At 40.9% G+C, this 20,656-nt stretch overlaps 1 protein-coding gene across 5 annotated transcripts in view; it reads left to right on the plus strand.

Annotated features, from left to right (window-relative positions):
- The window catches only part of SHANK2 (SH3 and multiple ankyrin repeat domains 2), a 278,469-nt gene that overhangs the window by 76,251 nt on the left and 181,562 nt on the right, over positions 1-20,656 (plus strand). The window lies entirely within an intron of this gene.

Raw genomic sequence — 20,656 nt, forward strand, 5'->3', positions numbered from 1 at the left:
ATGCAGAGTCAAGATTTACATGTGTGTAAAATAAAGCCATTAGGGCTACCTTTTTGTGTTGTTTTGTTTTCCCTGCAGCCATGTAAAAATATCAGTGGAATTAGCACCGACCCAAATGAAGCTTGAAATCGAAGTCAGATCTCTGTCTACTGATAGTCAAGACTTTCTCTTTTACTGCAGAAAATTTGGAATAAGGTCATTTTAGTTTAAATGTGAAGAGAGTTCTGAAGTATTTGCAAAATACTTGGGTACATATTTCATGTCCTTTATTTCTAGGATGCCACTGCTTTGTATCCTGGGTCAGCAGTTGAAACAGCAGATTTTTAATTATTCAACCTAAATGAACAATCAGTTTAATTTTAAGGATGTGTTTACAATGTGCCAGTGACATAAATAGATTATTGCAAAGGATTTTTTAAGCTTTCAGTTGATCTGAAATTTAGGGGTAATTTTTGGCAAGGAAATACCTCCAGTCTGTGGAATATTTATTATAACTGTAGTGAAAGCATCACCACTGAAGGACCAAATTAGAGATAGCATTCTTTGGGGGTGTGCTTGGGCTTGGGCTTCCTGAGGAGGAGTAGAGATCTCTGTGGAAATCTTCCAGAAGGCCCCATGGCAGTAGAGCTTTGGTCTGGATTAGATGGACATTAAAAATGTCTTGGTTACTTTCCATAAAGGAAGGGCCCAACCCTGTTCTCTCTGTCCTGGGCTCCTGTTTCCCTTGGCTGAGTGGTATCTGTTGGTACAGAATCACTACAACACAGGGAATTTCACCCAAAATCCATGAAGGGAAATACAATTAAGTCACCAAATTCTTACTGGAGCAATTTTTCGTCACGAATTCTGGGTGTAGGAACATTTTTTTCCCTCATTTTAGCTGGAATATCTGACACTTAGGATTTTTGTTCCTTAGGCTTTCTGATAGTCAAATATATTTCTGAAAGGACTGCAAATATATACAACCCTAATGGATTTCTTTGCTACCTAGAGTGAGGCCTATCTGATTTTTTATTCATTACTTTACACTTTATAGTTTTATGGTTATGACAGGAATGTTTTCTGCTTTCTGTCATTTTGTAATTTCCTGAAATCAGGTCTAGAGTAGCCAATTCCAACCAGTTCCACTGAACTGAAAGTTATTTTACTGTGGAAAACCTGTGGGGAAAAACTAAACACAAACAAAACTGTAATGGTTTTCCTTAAAACCAGAGGGGTTAAAGCTATTAAATTCTGATAAAGAACATTAATGCATGGAGCTTACAACCACCTGAGTGTTTACAACCACTGTGATGATAAGTTCAGGCACACGGAAACACTTCATAACATAAGATTGATGTAGATTTCATGGAGAATTTATCCAGGGTAATTTGTATAAACTTGCAAGAATTATGCATCCCTCTCCTGTTCACATTAGCCTGGAAGTAATGGTGGATAACTTCAAAACAGCTGACTGGGATGGAGGCAAAAAATGAATTTATTCTTTCTGAACTTAATGTATGTTCCTAAAGATAAAAAAAAAAAAATTGCTGTAAATCATGGCCTAAGATATTTCCTGTGAAATCTCAATATTGGAAATGAAGGTGGTGACAGCAATAACTTCTTCCCTCTTAAAAAACTGGAGGCTTTGTTCTGTATAACTTTATTTTGCCTGCCCAAAGTTTCACAAGTCAGATAAAGAATGCAGATGATTGTAGCCAGTGCTAGAATGATCACAGGCTAACAACAACAACAACAACAACAATAATAATAATAGTAATAAAGAACCAGACTTTCTCAGGTGTGTGCCCAAGGACCCCCCTTCATTGACAAGGAGTGAGAATCTACTTGAATAAAAACTGAGCAAGTTCCTTCTCCAAGCATGGCCACAGGTCAGTGCTTGTGCCACCAGGACAGAAAGAGGCCAGTTCCCAGGGCCAGCCGCCGGGATTGGGGTTGTAATGATTTGGCTGCTCCCACGGGAGGCTCCAGTCGTGTGGAGGAGTGTCAGGAGTTGTGAATGATCCTCGTTCTCAACTGCTTTCCCATGATTTGCATTTGCTTCCGAGCTGCTTAACCACGGGCAGATTATTTCAATTTTCCTGGTGAATAATGCATGAGGGTATATAAGTGGATGTTCCTTGGCTGAGTGGGCTGCAGATTAAAAGTGTCAGCTCCTTTGCAGCATTAATGTGCATTTCTTTCTCAGGTTAAAGCTGGAGAGAACCTAGATATGCTTTTTTTGGAGAACTCCTACAAATGCCAAAATATTGGCAACATTTGCTTTTTCTCTTCTTTTCCCCTTGACTACCTGTTATTTGAATGAAAAAGCCAGTTGCCAATTTTCCAGCACAAGCTTACTTTCCTTGGGACTCCCCCTCAGGATTTCAATGCCATGTTGTTGTACCTGCTGCTTGAGCTTCCTGGAAACGATCAGGAGCAGGGTTTTTTTTATTTATTTCTTTGTCGCTCCTGTCAGCTCAGAACACTGATTCCTTCTCACTCCTCCTTCTTGCTCTTTAGTATGTCCCAGAGGGGTAATCTGGAGTATCCTATCCTGCTCTAGCAGCCTTGGGGCACAGAGAGAGGCAATTCTTGTGTGTAACATGTGGAATGCTTCATGGAGGTAGAGCCAAACACATTAAATGCTGTAATAATTGAAGTAACACTTCAACCCACCATGATCCACTTATTAGAAAAACCTCTTCAATTTTTTCCTTTATTAATTTATTAAGGGGCATTTAAGTATCTTATTGTACACTTGTTTCAGTCCCTGGATTATGCAGATATTTCCTTCTTTTTCAGCTGATTGGAGAAATACCCTTTGATGTTCCAGATTTCTAGGAAATTAAAGCACAACTGTTGCCCTTGTTTGGTTGTGGTTAGGCTCGTATTTATAGCACATTTGTTCAAGATCATAACTGGATCCCTAAAACATCAAAACTCTGAAACTCATGGGCCATTCTAAACAAAATATTTAAGGGCTGATTTACGCACAATAAATACTTTAGATAATGGTGTTTGATATGAGAGTCCTGTGGGAGCGTGGTTAAAAAGAGCTTCCTGAAATACGGAATCATGCCTCTGAACAAAGCAGTCTTCTAAAGCAGAACTCTTCCAACCTCCCCAGCTGTAACAATATTCCTTGGAGTTACAGATGTCCAGACATGGACTGCAGCAGAGTATGTTGTAAAATAATACTTTCAAACTCAGCTTAGCCTGACATTTTAGGAGATAGAAGATTGAAAGCGTGTGAAATTGTAAGGGCTGCGTAGTAAACAAGGCACTGATTTGTGCAGCTGCTTAAAAAGCAGAGAGAGATTAATAGCTACAATAACAGAATGCCCTAAATATTTAAAACCAGTCCAATGAGTATTTTGTGAACTTCTTGCAGTATTTGGTGCTGAAAATTGCAGAGAAAATACTCGGGCTGGTTTCAGGTTGTAAAATACAAATTCTCAAAACCCAACCAAGGAATAACAGAGAGGAAACAGGGGGAAATAATTTTGAGGTTGTGATTTCAGTTTGAAATAATTCCAGCACGTGCTTTGTGAGCTGTTTTTGTGCTGGTGCTGCTGCGCTTCCAGGGAAGGGGGTGGTGCTGGTGTCTTGTCCCCCACTGTGGATGTTGGTCCCTGACTTGCACATTTGTTGCTCAAAGCAGCGTTTCTTTGTTCCAGGTATATCACTAAGATATTCCAGGCTTCCAAGTCCTGTGCCAGCCTTAATCCCATTTAATGCTTTTCCCAGCCTTCCAGTTCCTCACTCTCATTTCCTCATTTCATGCTCAGACAGGGACAGCAAAGCAGGAGGAAGTAAGAGGAAGTGGAGTTTGCTTCCTCATCTCCTCCAAATGCTTGTTCTGTCCACTTTTCCATCTTCAAACCATGCCATCAGAAGAGCTTTGCTTTCATGGGTTTCTGCTTTCAAATTCTCCCCTTGAAATGGAATTCTGACACCTAACTTCTTTTTGATGTTGCCTTCGTTCCTTTGCCCTTCTTGAAGGATCCAGCTTTCCATATCCAAGTAGAAGTCCCTGGAATCCGTTGCTGTCAGGTAAGGGTTAAGCCACAGTAATTTCTCTGTTTGGGGGCAGTAGGAGAATGGTCTGATTTTGGTGCTCTTCTTCCTGGTAAAGGAAAATCAGTGAAACATGGAACACTTCGGGAGCCCAGCTTTCCCACAAGGAAAGGTTTCACAGACCCATAATCAGTTGACTTGAGCTAAACTTGGTGGTAAATAAAGAGGATTTCTGGGAAGAAATTCTTCCCTGTGAGGTGCTGAGGCCCTGGCACAGGTTGCCCAGAGAAGCTGTGGCTGCCTCATCCCTGGAAGTGTCCAAGGCCAGGTTGGAGCAAATTGGGATAGTGGAAGGTGTCCCTGCCCATGGCAGGAAGATGGAACAAGATGATCTTTAAGATTCCTTCCAACCCAAGACATTCTATGATGCTATTAAAAATTTTGGGCTCAAAATGACTCCAAACTGCACATTTGGCCTTCAGAACATTGACATGATGGATGGAATAAAGTGTGTTTAGTGTATTCATCGTGACTAACAGAATAATCTTCCTAAAATGTTTTATATTGCACCAGTACATATGAAATCATTTATCTAAAGCAGTGATTAAATTCTGCATGACCCCAGTCCCTGTGCCAAAGGAGCCATGACTTGAGATGCTTGAGAGCAAACCCTCACTTATTTTAAAAGTGGTGTTCTGCAAGGAGTACTGAATATTTAGATTGTCAGGAAACAATAATGCAGTTCAGCACCTCATCTCCCAGTTTTCTTGCAGATGACCCTTCAGCAAGGATTCTGTGTGCAGGTAGGCTGCTCCATGTGGGCCTACCTTCCTTTTTACCTGAGAAAACTGGTAAATGTGCAGCAGAAAAAGGACAGGCATGGTTAGAAAACTTCTGCATAAAAAAGAGGAATGTCTTATTTCCATGAGTACAGATAGGATTCTTTTTTTCCAGGCTCTTTTAATGGAAATGGTTATTGCTTAATATACAGATTTATTTTACTTTGTTTTAGTGTATTGATGCTTTAATGTGATTTGCAATGACTCGAAATTTCACTGAACACGGTAAGCTGTAATTTTTCTAATTATCAAAAAAAAGAACTCCATATTTTTTCCTCAAAGTCAACAGAATTTGGGCATTGAAATCCTTTAGATCATCCCAGCTTTGGAATTTAATTGATCAATGGTCTTGATGCTGCCCTGGCTTTTGCAAGGTGTCTGCACAAGCCATGCAGAATTCCAGGGAAGATGGCTGTAGAATATACAGGCTCAAATTTATTCCTGTGAAATGTTTATCAAGAACAGTTTAGATGAGGAAAGCTTACATAAAGAGTTCCTGTGGTATGCCTACAGCAAGCCCACTTTTCCATGGACATGTGTCCAGACATCTGGGAATGTGCATATCCATTTTTCATGGTGCAGTGAGTGACAGAAGCCATTTTAGAGTAATTAAGTTCTCAAAACTTGAAAGAAAATCCTTCCAATTCTTTAGAAAAGAACAGGAAATCTGAGATTTTTCAGGGTGCTGAGTATTATCAGAAGAATAAAGGGAATGTTAAACATACTTTGTGTCATTTTAGAGGTTATTTACTCTTCTGACACTTTAAATCTACTTTTATCACCTTGTGGATCTGAGTTCCAGAAGTGAGTGGGACTAAGTGCTTGATTCTGGATCAGAGGAATTATTTCCAGAACTTAAATGCATGTTGGAGTATCAAAAGCCCCACTCAGAGTTCTCTTAAAACCCAAAGAAACTTTTAAAATCAGCAGGGATGGATTAGCCAGGACATTTTCCATGATGAGTGTAAGACATGCTTGAGATTCCTTGTTTTCCTTGATGCTCGTGCAGTACATTTTGGAGGAATAAATCATATGGGATAAGTGTTGTGTATTATGGTTTAATTTCCTTCTCTATTTGGAGATAAGTCACTTAAATAGGGGAGAGACATTCAGTTAGAAAAAATGAGTTATTATCACGTGTGTCTGAAAGAAAGAAATAATTTCTCCGTGTGTAGTTGCACGTTGCTGCAGGAAATTGTCAGGATGAAGATTCCCTTGGACTGGTGTTCATGAAGGCTGACAGTGCCTGGAAACTCCAGTACTGTAAGGGCTGACAGCTTTTAATTTGCCTCTGCAGCCTTGACCCACTCGGAGCTGTTCAGGTATTTCAAATAGCACCTTTCTCAATTTTGGAGAAGACGAGGAGAGTCTGGAGAAGAGTTCGGTGAAGTCAGCCCAACATTTAATGAAAATGTTTCAGTTTGTCGACCCTCTCAATCCTGTGCAGTGTCCTCTGCTCTTTGCCCAAGGTGGGAAGCTGTTCTCCATCCTGGAGACCTGGCAGTCAATCCCCAACCTCTTGCCATTGTTTGCTCACAGCTCCCCTTAGAACTTCCTTCTCTGGTCTTCCCCAATGTGTTTTCAATGCATTTTACGTTATTTCAGCCAAAGTGGTGCTGTGCTGTAACACGAATGTTTGAAGCCTTGCCTCCGAGCCCCAGCGAAGATGAAGGAAGTTTTCAATGCTGTTTGATTAGGTTTTGTGTTTCTTGGTTTAGAGTTACCATGCAGTGACCTTGGAGATTTTTAAAACTCTTTTTTCAAACTGTGGCATAACGAGGATTACAGGCTGTCAGAATCAAATTGTGCTGCGTTTCCTACCATGGTTACAGGCTTTCTAAAGGAATGTATAGATGTACCCGCTCTGGTTTTATTAGAAACTGGAAATTATCTTGAGGACTGCTTAGCTCTGCTTAGTTTTATGACATTTTTCTGTTCTTGTCAGAAGCCGCTGTGACAATTACTTAACAAGGAATTAAAATCTCAGGGGTTCCTAATTCCACTCCATCTTTAACTGATAAATTGTTCATAAACACACAGTATGTGGCATCACCTTTCATCTATAAAAAAGGCATTGAGAGCTGATCTACTTCCTAAAAGGATGAATGTGCAGAGAAATTTATACAAAATACTGAAAATGAAAAACACAAACCAGGTACCAATCTGCAAAACTGCTAGACTTGTTTCCACTAATTCATATCTCTTTAGCAGCTTTCAGCTGATCTAGGCTTGACTTAACTGGTGGTTTAGTAGTTCCCTGAGCCCAGCAAGCTCTTAGATCAGCCCTCCCTGTCTCAGGACACAGTGACTGAACTGTCCCCATCTCCCAGGCATCCCTGATTGATGGAATGTGAGACCCTCCTGGGGGGCTCTGGTTTAATTAGCGCAGCTTTGAGTCAGCCCCCAAAGGAAGGAGCACAGCACTTGCCCAAAGTGGATTTTGTCTCCTTCTTTTCCGTGCCCATGTGCCAGAATCGTGACAAATGGGAGGAGAAGGATGAGCTTGCAGAAGCTAATGAAGGCACAGTTTGGACCACTGAGGCTGGGTAGTCACAAATCCTGCTCAGTTATTGAAAACAAGTGACAGCGTTCCAGTAATGGCTTCCAAGCTGTGAAGAGCCTCCTGCATTTTCAGGAGCTTCTCGCTGGGAGTGAGGCAGGTTACACCAGGACACATCTTTTGATATCCTATGACATTATGCAATGCACCCATCAGGTTGCATCATCATTGAAACGCTGTTCAGTTCATGTCTTTGCCTTGCATTAAAGCTTAATCACAAAAAAAAATTGTACTGTGAGAACAAACCGATTCCTACCGGTCTTCCTTCTGCACTGGTTTGAAAAGCTTGGCTAAACAGAGGTGGAAACCTTTCAACTTGGCTTTTACCTTTTTAACCTTCTCAGTATTTTGTTTTTCAGAATTTAGGTGGAGAAATAAGATTTCCTAAAGAGCGAGTTGAATCTTATTTTTCTTTCTTACTCTCTTCTGACGGAGTTTTGAGTGGGTGTTTGCATCCTGTTTAGCCTTCCATCTCCCAAGCATTTCAGTTTTCCCCTGGGAGACTTTTTGCACATTCCAGTGCCCCTCATTGTTCAAACTTTAAATCAGTAACATTTGGATGCCACGTAAAGACATAATAGGATTACCAAATTTAAAAAAGAGTAAAAATTAGAAGTCTTTTTTCATGGTAGTCCTTTTATGTTTGAATGGAGACAACGTTCAGGACAGCACCCAAGCTCCCAGGTGATCACAGCAAATCACAGGGTAGTACCAATTCTGCTTCTGTGGGGTTTTTTGCCACTGCTTTGGTGGCTTTTTACTCCACTCTGTGATTCTCTCTCTCCACGTTTGCTTCTGTGTAATGCCTGTGGGGAATTTCAGCAGTGACTTGCACAGTGAAACAGCATCAGTGAATTATTTAAGATAAGTATAGTCACTTTAGCGTGATTTAATAATTAAAAAACCCTTTTAAAGACAAAGTCAGCTCCACAGAGAGCTGGGGTAAAGAACTGAGAACCTTTGTTAGAGAACTGGTGGCTGTGGCCAGGAGCCCTGAAGTTTATGGACTACTGTAAAATTGTCACCTCTGACAGCTACAGGGACTGGCTCTCAAGTGGCTTGAAAGTCTCTGGTGTCTTATTTATTTTCATATCCCTCAGTAAATTCAGACATAAATTATCATTGCACCTTCAGACTGTTAAAACAATGCCTCTTTCTTCTTTCCATTGCTGTCTTCCAAATAATTGTTTAATGATGTAAATTAATAGCTTCAATCTGCAATTTTAAATAAGGAAATGTTATTAAAAACCCAGGCTTTTTATATAAAATGTGGAATTTTCACTCTCACTGTGTACATGCACACATATATTGAGTTAGAAAAGCCTCTGGCTAGCATTTTATTTTCCACATCCATGGGTATAAATCCCTGAGAAGCCCAGTGTAAATTGGGATGTTGGCTTTGGATTACAAACAGCTTCATTTATGGAACCACACAGAGAAAGGTATTGCCTGAGGAGCTGAAAATATTTTATTTCCCTGAGAAAACAAAGTGGTTGCTATGGGACAGAAAATGATCTAATGATGGCTTTCACAGAGACATGCAACTGGACAGAATTAGAATATTCAAATCACAGTGGGCAAAAATGTTGGTTTTTCCAGGATGTATTTGTGGAAGATTTTTCTTAGTGTAGGTCTGGATACTTTCAAGAAAAATGAAGAACTAGGTATTTTTCCATAGGGTACGATTTAATTGTTGTTTTTTTTTTTCTTTCCAGTCCTCCTAGAATACTCTGCAAATGAAACATATTTGTTCAGTCAAACTGCTTTTAAATACCTGTGGAGAAAATGCTAGTCCTTTTGAGTGCTGAATGATGATGTTTTGAGGGGTCACCAAGCACAAATAATGTGGGGGGTTTTGTGTGTGTAGCAATATAATGAAAAATCTAAGCAATGAGTAAAACTAATGAATTTAACTACAATTAAGCACCATGTGGTAAGGGGCATAGAAACCCCAGATCTCTACAGGTGGTTGGTGCCTAATGGTGTAAAAAGGTGTATTTTGGAATATTTGGGGTTTTTTTAACTGGTTGTAGGCCTGTGCCCCAGTGAAGTTTATCTTTCAGAATTCAATTAAATGGACTTAGAAAACTCCTTCAGTGGTGAATCCAGAAATCACACATGAGCCATGTTACCTTTTGCTCCTTGGTCTGGGAATACACACAACAGTGCTTGCTGGATTTTGCTCTAGCACTGGAGTGCTTTTGTTACTTACATGAATTACTTAGCACTTGTACTCTTCTAAAAAATGAATTTAGTGTCCTTGCCAGCTTATTAAGGACACTAATTTTTAATGCCTGTAGATTAGTAAGGAGTAAGTGCCTTCCTAAAAAAAATATTATTCTTGAAGGAAACAAAACCTAAAGTTGTTTTATAACACTCGTCCTCATCACTTTTTTCCCCATACTAGCTTGAGGACCTTAGAGGTCTTTATTATCCAAAGAAATTTCTGCTGTGGTCATGCTTGAAAGTCCCCCTGGCTGTGTGTGCCTGGCATGACTGCATGCAAAAATTGCCGCTTTGGATCATCCTGCTTTTGGCATGAACAGCTGAGGATGTGATCTTGCAGTATGACCAGCTTTCTGGGATCCTCCCAAATTCCCTGAGAGTTCCTAGTGTGTAGTGTCAAGCTAGGTAAGTCTTCCTAGTGCTAGTTAAGAGCTTTTTCTCAATGTGCTGTGTTTTGAAAAGTTCCTGAAGCCCACAGGCCTGGGGGAGGGACCATTTGCTGTTGGGCACGAGGGTGATTTCTGTCCCTATGTGTGCATGTGCCTGTCTGCTCGGAACTATCCATCTGTGATTATCACCATCAGGATTAAAGTGCTGCCTTGTTTTTATTTCCTATCTCCTTTTCCATTATTTTCATGTTGTTTAAACTGTCCCCTAAATTTTGTCTCATGGTAAACCTTAGATTCCTGTTTAACTACTTCAGCCCTCCTTCTCAATCTCCTTCCTCAGTTCCTTCATTTCTGAAGCCATGGTGGTGTTTTCTACCAGCAAGTTTCCTGAACTTTCTGCCTTTTGTGTGCAGTTAAATGCTTACGGGGTCTATTCGTCACTGCTAACACAGTCCCTAGGTCTTGGGGTTTCTTTTCTCCTCTCCTTTCTCCTGTCTGTGTTTGCAGGTCTTTTCTTTGCAGTGCTTCCTGTTAGAGAAGACGTGTTTCTCACCTGGCATTAACAGTGCTGTGTTGGGAGGTTTGTTCTGTCCCTGACTTTAGGCATCACCTGCGCCGGGTAGGTCCTGAAAATGCAGAATACTGAGAGATGTCAAGGTGTAAAAACCAACAAAATGATTGTAGTTAGGAGACAGCTGCTTCCCCCTCTCCTTTTTGCTGTCATGGGGAGTGGCAGAAGAGATAAGAAAGATCAGTTGGAATTACAAAGGTTTTCCCAACCGTAATAGTGCATAGCAAAAGAATCCCTGACAGTTCACCCTTTGAGGAACACACATGAAGGTTAAAATTGGTCAGTGAGGCTCAGGTAGTGATATTCGAAACCAAAATCCACACTGAGGCCGAGTAAGGTGTTGCTAACGGGAGAGAATCTGTGTTTTGTTTCTGATGTTATTTAGCACCCAGCAATACCTGTTTTCAGATAAGGCAGTCCACTCCTGGCAGTTAAGGACAAGAAAATCTCCTGTAGTCTCTTCTAATTATCCTACAAAGGTCCATTTCTCTGGTTCTGGAGCAGTCCTGGCTTGCATCATTCATATGGTTCTGTATTTCCTGACTGAAATCCTGGTCCCTTTGGAGTCCAGAGCAAAACAATAAATCACCTGTACTGGGGCTAGGATGTAAACAGCTGTGTCTTTCCCTTCATTCATTACTTAACAACCCACAGAATAAGAGGTGCCTCTGTCCCAGTGTCAGAACTCTGTGACTCTCACTGGATTCCCAGAGCCTTTACTTTTCACAGTCTTTCCTACATAAATGCAAATCACTGCTTACTCCTGCATCTTCACTATTTCCTGTATTGCTTTTGGCTGCTGAATGGTTTGATTAATCCTGAAACTGGTGCCTGGTGTTCAGACCCTGAGTCAGATTTCAGGGATTGCACTTCCCTCCCTCGTGCAGCACCGCAGTGTACGCTGCCTCCTGCTTTGTGTACTGCATGCCGTGCACTTCCCTGAGTCGTGGAGCCCTGGCACTCCTGAGCATCTGGCAGCAGTAATGCCTCTTCATTTGCTCCATTGGAAAATCTCCAGATTATATCTCCCAGATTCGCTGGGAGCCACTGGAGTTTCGCTTGTATTTTCTTCCTGTCTTCCAGTCCTTCCACCTCCACTTGTACTTTATTTCTCAGATGTGTCTGAGTCCTCTGAGCCCCATTTCTTTCTTCTCCTTGTCTGCATATAATTCCTTTGATGTTCCTTCCCAACACAAAGAGAATCATGGTCTTAGCCAGGCGGACTTAGGGTGAGTCATCTCTAAATTTCTTGCAAAATTCTTGACCAGGAAAGATAAGTTAAAACTCCATGGAAAATTTACTTGAGGGGATTCTATAGAAGTTTTCCTCAGCTTTTAAATTTCCATATATTCTTCTGTTTTACCACCCTCCACCAGCCATCACCCAGCTGAGGGAATGATTTTAGGCTTTTCCTGACCCCCCAGTGGGAACTTGACACAGGGAATGAGAATAGTCTGTGGCTGTGTTTCTGTCCCCTGTTGTAACAGAGGTGTCCTGGGGCTGTGGTCACCTCTCTTTTGTTTAAAGCAGTGGCTCCTCAGAAGCCAGAGCTGCTGGGCATGCTTGTACGATTGTTCCCAGTGAAACTCTCTGGTGTCCACTGCTGGAGCTGAGGGCTGCATATTCCCTTTGGATTGGGTGTCTAGCAAACAAAAAATATTGCAAGTGATTTGAATTCACTTCTCAGCTGAAGTTTCCTAATGTAATACCTGAAATGCATATCTGCTGTCACCCTGTTTTATGTTTTCTGTCTTACCTGTTTTTTTCTCTGGATACACAGTGTATTCTTCAGGCACTTCATTTTGTTTATAAAGATGTGCCATTTATTCCTGAAACATCTCATGCCTGAATTGTGCCCTTGAATTTGTGAGTGCAGTCGTCATCTTAATTTAGATGTGCTTCTGTAGATGGCCACAGACTGGATCCCAGGTGGCTGATGCCAAATGATCTTTCCTCCAGTGAAAGGGCTGCTGGACACATGGAATAGTCACACACGTGTCACCAGTGTACAGGTGACACCAAGGTGAGAATGATTCCTCTCCTAAACACACATTGTGCAGTTACTCAGAGACATCAAGAATCTGCATCGGAGATGCCATGACCTAACAGAGCAACACGATGCAGTTCCCATATCCATATAGCTCCTCTCCTTTCTCTGATCCCATTCTTTTTTAGGGATGTGCATTAGCACTATTTGCATCACTTCTTGTCCGGGAGAAAACAGAGTTATTTTGAAACTTGAACACGGAAGTCAAATTTCATTGTAGTAGTCATGATGTCCGGGGGTGTGACTGCCAAATAATATCCAGAACTCCTCTCTTTTCATAGTAATGTCTTGGATGTCAGCCATGCATTTTCCACTGAATTAATGAACATCAGATCTATGCCAGGAACGTAAGAATAGATGGCACTGCTTCTGAAATAGTTTGTACATAAAATTACTTCTCCATGATGGGTTTAAAGCCTGCACCTTCTTTATTCTTTCAATTGATCTTATTTACCTGCTCTGACTTACTAACCTATTTAACAACAGTCCCTTCTTTTGTATTCTTGTTACGTAAAATCTAAACCCGGCTGTCAGCGCAAAACTTAATCTGCCGGAAGCATCAAGAGGCAGGTTGGGAGAAAAAGCCTTTCCTCGACATTTTCAAACGCCGTAACAAGCACGTGATGACGTCTTGAAGCAGAAGTAGGGATAGTATTGTGCCATCACTTTAATCATGAATCCACCTCAAAACCCGTTCAGTGAACAAGCCTGCCTTTCTCAATGGGATTCAGCACCGAGAACATTAGAAATGCTGCAAACACCTACATATTTGTACAGAGATAACCCCCGTTTCAGCGGATACAGGCTTTTTTTATCCTTTCTTAGTTGTACCAGCATGATTCATTAGCAGTTATTTTTGAGATGAAGAAATGTAGGCTACTAACATAATTTAAAATGCTGTTATTTTAATGAATAAGTCAGCAATGTTTTAGTTTCTATTTAACACCAAATGTCTAAATGGAGCTAAGGATAGCGAGACAATTATCAGCTTAAATTATTGGGTTTTATCTTCTAAAGATCCTGCTTAATAACATGACTTTGGATAGAGCTTACAATCCTCTATTTAGGAGAGAAGATATTTTGGGGGGTGAATGGTTGTGTGTCTCCCATCTTTAGCAGAGAAGACAACTGGAAGTTTGCAGTGGGAGACTCTCTGCTCAGGTAACCCAAATGTGTCTTTTCTCAAAGTGTCAGTGTGAATTATTTGGTTCTTAGGTCCATTTTGGAATTGAGATGATGAGAATAAGAGCAGAGGAGGAATTCTTGAAAGTCACTTAGGTAAGAGGGGAATAACTGTGCTGAGGGTAACATGGAGTCCCATAATGATGGGTCTCACTAACTCCACGTTTGAGAAGCAAAATCTACAATCACAGAATTGCTTTTTGCTTTCTCCACTCACAACCCCCACCAGGATTCTCTCCTCAAATTCTCTTCTCACTCCGTGCAGATTTCTGGGCTTCAGGAAGGCTGCAGAGTCAACAATTCAGTTCTCTTGGTGCTTAGTTTCTGGTTTACCAGTGTTTTTGCCAGGATAAAAATGGGCTCTGCTGTAAAATAAGAATGAAAGTGGCAATGCAGGTTTTTGTCATTAACTACATCATAAAGTGGCAGTACCTGTGGGAAGCCAGCCAGAAGAGGGAAAAGCTCCCAGAGTTCCAGTTCCTTTGCTGACAGCTGAAGCCCAGCTCTGTCTCCTCAGTAAAATGCCGGATTCTTTACTCCATGGAAGGATTCCCCTCAAAGTGCAATAAGGTGGCAAAAATTTACAGTAATGTTGTACTAACTCCTTGATTGCTCCTCCTTCTCTTCACAATTAAACTTTGGGTGATTTCCACTATTGTTAAGCATTTATATATTTTAACCTCCCATGAATCTTCCTCTTCTAGATGCTGTTTTCTTGTGTCCAGCTCCTCGTCTATCCCCATCCATTTGTCTTGGTTGCTAATTTTATGTAAATTTGCCATGATGTGGTAACTTCTGGAAATTCTCTCTCCAGGCATTCTCTTATGTGTCATTTATTTCCTCTTGGGTCTGGGTGGCAGGAAGATTATCCTTAGGGAGTTGGTGAGGGAAGCAGCGAAAGGCAACTGTAGCAATGAGAAGAAGGGAAAATGAGATTGAAAAATGGCAGTGAAGAATGCCAAGATTTAAGAGTTGGAGAAGAGGGAGGGGCTGGAGCTCAACCAAAATATTATGAATTTGTTTCTCTGCTGTTTTCTTACCATTCCTGCCTCGGCTACCTCACACTCATGCATGAACTTTAACATCAGACCAGTTATATATTTTGAAACTTCTACAAGAGTCCAATCTTTATTTTTTTTTTCCCCCATTGAGAGCGATATACACTTTCCAGTTATGAAAATGGTGTTATTCTAAATAAAACTGACATGATCCACCAACACTTTCGGAAGCACAGATGCTTTGTCCCACTATTTACTAAAGAGGTTCACACTTAGATTAAAGCAGTGAAATCAAATCACCGAATAAAGCCTGGAACAACATAATGATTTAAGGAATTCGTGGAGAGTTTCTGGTAGGAAGAAAGTTACACCGAGGCAAAATGAGATTGTTTTCTGTGCAACACCAGGACATGGAAGCACCGTGCAATCCAATATTGGTGCAGTTGTTTTGCTGAGCATCTTGTGTGGTTTCATTTGTCATTGTTCTCCTCTGCAACATCAGGCTGCAACCACAAATTCAAGTGCTGCATCCGAGACCCATCAGTGTCAGACTTAGCAGAAGAGTCTTTGTTACAGGAGCCACCAGCCATGAAATTCTCGCTCTGAATGACACTACTTTGTTACTATTTTTTTGTCCAGCATAAATGACGTGGGTTGGAATATGCACAGCCCCCTGATACTAAGTGATATTTTTTCCCAACTCAGTGTATACATAATGCCAGGAATGAAATTAATTTGTTGTGTACTTCAGTCCTCCTGAGTGGTCCTGCATCAGGACAAGATTTCCCAGTGTGTTATTAGTGGGGAAAATTGTGCTTTCCTTTCACCAGCTTGTTTAAAGAGCAGAAGAATTTGTAGTGGGATATAATTATATTTGATTCCTATTTTCTCTCTTGTTGTTGGAAGTAAAAGAATGCAGCTTCAGGGGTTCACACTTGACTGCTTTCAGTTCAAGTTGATAGTCTGAGCTAAATGGAGCTTTCTGTCCAGATACTGTACAAGTTGTTAATCTCTTGCTTCAATGACACTTGTAAGGAGCTGGTTACTCAGAGTTTGCTGCTGTGTAAAGATGAACCACTCTGGAGGAGTTCTGCTTACTGATGAAAACACACTTTGAAATAAGCCCAGTTCGTATTTAAAGAAACCAATTACAACAAGTAGTTTTGTGTTTTATTGACTGCAAATCACCCATTGCCTTTTTTTGAAAGAGTTCACAGGGACTATTTACTTTTTAAAAGATTCTATTTTCCCCTGTCTTCACGGCCAGCAGAGAAAGCTCTTTGTTATTTGGGTGCACAAATGGATGGAGGATAGGCACAAATATTTTTTGTAGTTAATTGTATCATTCAGAGTAAGAATGGATGTTACTTTCAACCCAAACATGAGTAATAGAAATGAGGGGCTGTGAGTGTTCTGGGAGTATAAAACCTTGAGAAAGACTTGTCAGAGCTGGCCTTGCCATTCCAGGGAGAATGTTCTCCAGAACCAGAACTATAGAAAATACATGGCTTTATTTGGATAAGTTGCTTCTTTCATAGCAATGTACCTGTTAGAACAGAAACCAGCCAGCTGTATTTTATTCAGATTGGCTGCTTGCTTCCATCTTGCTGATAGATTTCAATCATGTTCTTAAATTCCCCGTCAGCTATTGTAGCTTTCTCTGTTGCTTTTGCTTCTCTCTCTCTTCAAGCTGCTACTTGCAAGATCTCCCTCATTACCAGCCATTGTTTCCTCCCCGATTCCAGCCTTTCACAGAGAATTGGAGGGTTTAATTCCCCCACCTTTTAACCTTCTATTGTTCACTTCTCTCTCCACCCCTGACCCAGATTTCTCATACAAAACCACCTCTCATCCTTGGGGACAGAGGTTTTATTTCTGCTCTCAGGTGAATCTGTATTGCTGCAGGCAGAGCTTCAGATATTTGCAGGTATTGCCACATTGAGCCTGGTAATTTTTCTTTTAAGATATTATTCAAGCTCTTCTGGATCATAATTTCTCTACTTATTACCTTCCAACCTCTCAGAGAGATGTCAGACATTTGCTCTGACATGTAGCAAGTTTTGAAGCAATACTTAGCAATTTTTTAATGCAATCTAAACAGAAGATTCTCTGTCTCTCCTTGATGTGTGAGCATCTGAAAGTAAAGGCCTAAGGTGAGCTTATCTCCCTTCTCAGGCACATGCAGCTCTTCCAATGCTTTCCTTGCACTGCTGCTGTAATCTTAGTGAGGGCTAATTTATAATCAGGTGAATGTGGCAAAAAAAAAAAAAAAAAGAGATTGATTTTCACTTCCCGTGATTTTAATTTAATGTGTGGCAACTGGGTATTCATCAGGTTTTAAATTCCTTTGGGACATGCCATCAAACACATACACTTCCTATGCTTTGTTATTAAAATGAGTGAAGCGTTTCCTGCAGAACTCTGTGGCCAGATCCAATGAGAAATTGCCTCTGATTAAGCCATCCCCACAGCTGTGCCTGAGCCCAGAGCCTTTCCAAGTCCTTGTCGTTGGTTTTCCAGGAAGTTCTGGGAAGGTTCTGGGTTCCTTGGGCCTTGTCACAGTGAGCACAGTCTGGGAGCGGCGGTGCCGGGTGACGGAAGGGGTGTCTGGCGCATGGCTGCGCAACTCCCACTGCTATTTCTTGCTTTCCTTTCTAATTGATGACTCCTTCCATCTGTTCCCGAGCCATCCCTCTGCTGTCCTTTCCCACACACAGTCTCCTGCCCCTGTTCCACCCTTGAGCTCAGGCTGAGTGCCCCAAGGCTCCTGCCAGGAGCTGGTTGATACCAGGAGTAGCTGGGTGCTAAGATGCTGCTGACAGAGATGTAACATCAGGTCAGCCCAGGCTGGGCTCCCCCGGCAGCATTTCAGTGGGCTCAGATGCTTCTCTCTCCGTGCTGCTTTAACTGCAATTCCCTGAGCAAGCTCCACGGATTCTTTAATTCAGAAAAAGAATAAAAAAAACCAAACCCAAACTCTTCACGTTATAAAATCGGTTTAATTGTTGCTCTGAGGTGGATTCCTTCTGAATCTGTCATCACCTCCTGGGTTCATGACCACCTTCTGGCTTTCTGGAATAAGTCAGTAATGTAGAAGCACTGTAGCAGCCTAGGTTGCTTTTTTTTTTCCCCAAGAGCCTTTATGTTCTTTCCAGTCTATATTTGAATCTCTCTTTTCTTGTCTAACTCTCCATTTGGTGGCTTAGCATACGGGAAGCCTGTTTTATAGTGCAGAGAAATGCATTTCTGCGTGCTAAGGAGTGAATTTTTAACAAGAACCTAGATGTATGTACCAACCAGAGGGATTTTTCTGGCAGAAGCTCCAAAATGGACAAAATCAAGAAAGAAGAAATCATGGCAATCATAGCTGTGGTCGACCATTATCTAAGAAGCCTTGGACCTTCAAGGTGTGTTGGAGGGACGATTAAATAAGAGCATTGGGCATCTCAGTGCCTAAAAATAGATCCTCAAGAGCATGTAAGTCACTGATTTTCCACAGATTCCTCATGGGGGTTATGGACTCAAACACCCACAAAAATTGGTGTTACAAATGCATGAGAAATGCTCATCAAAATTAACCTGAGAGCCCATGTTTTGGTGTCTGTTTAAGGTGGCCTTTTCCTCTCAGACATCCCCATGCAGAGCTCCCACACATTTTTCTGAGCACCTACCAAAGAAGCAGGGAAATGAGGGTTTACCTCACCTCTATTTGGAGGGTTCCTCATGATTTTTAGATTAAGGATGTTAGTGGCTTATGGATTATATTATGCTTGGGTATAGGCACAGTCAAATTATTAAGTTTTTGTCCTGAGGTGATAACACCGAGGCTACAGTCGTGAGGCACAAAATCTTCCAGGAGGGAGTGGAAGCTGCTGGAATATTTCCTTTTTTAATTTCCCAGCACCGCAGAATTTGGAACTTCTGTTAAAATAAACAAATTCTAATAAGCTATTAGTGAAAATGAGAGAAGCTCAAAAACTGCAGCTGCGAGTATTCGCTGACTTCCTTGATTGTCACATTTTCCCATTGTACAAGAGTGGTTATTGCAGTGGGCTCTGCCATGTAGGAAGGAATGATATTTCCTGCTTTGGGGGAAAGACAGGCAGTTACATGGAATAAAATAATCACTCGTCAGGTGATCTCTCTCATGGTGTAGGTCGGAAAGAGTTCCCACCATTTTCCACGAAACTTAATAATTTCAAGTGACTTTCATATTTTGGATGTTTTTATAACACTGATTAGAAACCTCCAGATGATGAAATGTTACAGCTCTGGCAAGAATCTAATAAAAATCCCCCCTGGGATTGATTTTGATTGACTACAGTTGCCTGTCTGCTTTTATTTTACTGTATATGAACAGACAGGAATGAGCAGGATTGTGTTAACCCTTCCCTGGCCTAATTCCTGTCCTTGGGGGCCTGGGCCGTCACTGCTTTCCACCGCTGACACCCAGAGAAAGGAAAAAGCAGTTTAAGGGTTCCATTAACACTCATAGTTCCTTTGTGCTTTGTAGCTCCAAATATAATCAGGGGCATTGGAGGAAGATATTGGAAAATGGAACCCGCACAGGGTTATAATTCAAATTAGTGGCACAGCCCTGGTGAAGCAGTTCTTGTTCTGGAAATTATATTGATACTTCTGTGGAGCTAACTAATGCACACATTTAGAAGTTAATGAATAAAGTTCAAAGTTGTTCTTTAGGAAGCCTTGCATCTGTTAGAAGTCAAGAAGAAGGTTTTTTCCTATCAAATAAAGGTGTTCAATGATGCACACGTGCTGTGTCCATTTCTGCTGGTAAGAGTTCCACCTGCTAAGGGTAGTTGCTTGCCAAAAGAAATGGAACCAAAACGTAAAATTATGTTAGAGAAATATTCTTTTCTTTATAAATTAAGCACTGGGATGTTAAATTAAGTTTAAACTGTTCAATTTATTTATGCTTACTGATTCTTTTCAGTGCTATGTAACTGTGAGATCACTGTGCACACAGACATTAAATCCATTTAAGTAATTTATTTTCTGTCTTTCTTGAAGCAGTTTCCTCAGTAAGAAACCCCTTGATTTTCCAAATAGATGCATTAGCGATCAGTGGAGAAGCCTGAAATAGAATAAATATTTATTACCTGTTGTATAGTTTATGTTATTAGAAGTCAATTTTTTAATGTAGGTTACTCTTTTTTTAAAAAAAGTGAATTTCCTATCCTTTGGAATCTTTGTATCTTAGATTTAAGTAGATATGCTTAAAATTTTTGTGGTTTTTAGCACCTCCCCCTCCTTCCTATGTGCCTGTTTCAGTTATTTGCTCTTCCTCTGGAAGCATGTTTGCACTGCCAGCCATAGCTATCCCTGGGTTTATTTTTTTTCAGAATTAGGACTTTCCAAACTTCTCTGGTTACATCTTGTATTTCCTGGCATCTGCATAAAATTTAGCAAACGAGCTTGGTCAATTATTTTTGGTAATTTTTACTCTGTCCAAAAAGAAATTCTCTTTTATTCCAGCGCGATGGAAGGGGAGGGGAGAAGAATCGTGCTTGTATCCCTTCTGTTTCCAACTGGAATATGGGAATGTAGGGAAGAGATTCTGTGTAGGGGCAGGCTTGGCTCTACCCTTAACGTGGTCATTGTGTGAAGCTTGGGGTGATTTGCACTTCTTCTCAGGTCCTTTGGAAGAAATAAATAAATAAATAGGGAAAGGGGAATAAATAGCAAAAAATGAAGAGAAGAAAGAGAAATCAATGGGGAAAAAAGAAATAGATAGCAAAAAGGAAATAGGGGAAAGGAACTAGATAGGGGAAAGGAAATAAATAGCAAAAAGTGAGTAAACAGCAACAAGCGAATGAATAGCAAC

This window comes from Corvus kubaryi, unplaced genomic scaffold, assembly GCF_017639235.1.
Source record: "Corvus kubaryi isolate FWS band 111438036 unplaced genomic scaffold, C.kubaryi_AGA036_p1.0 37201, whole genome shotgun sequence".
NCBI classification, from domain to species: domain Eukaryota; kingdom Metazoa; phylum Chordata; class Aves; order Passeriformes; family Corvidae; genus Corvus; species Corvus kubaryi.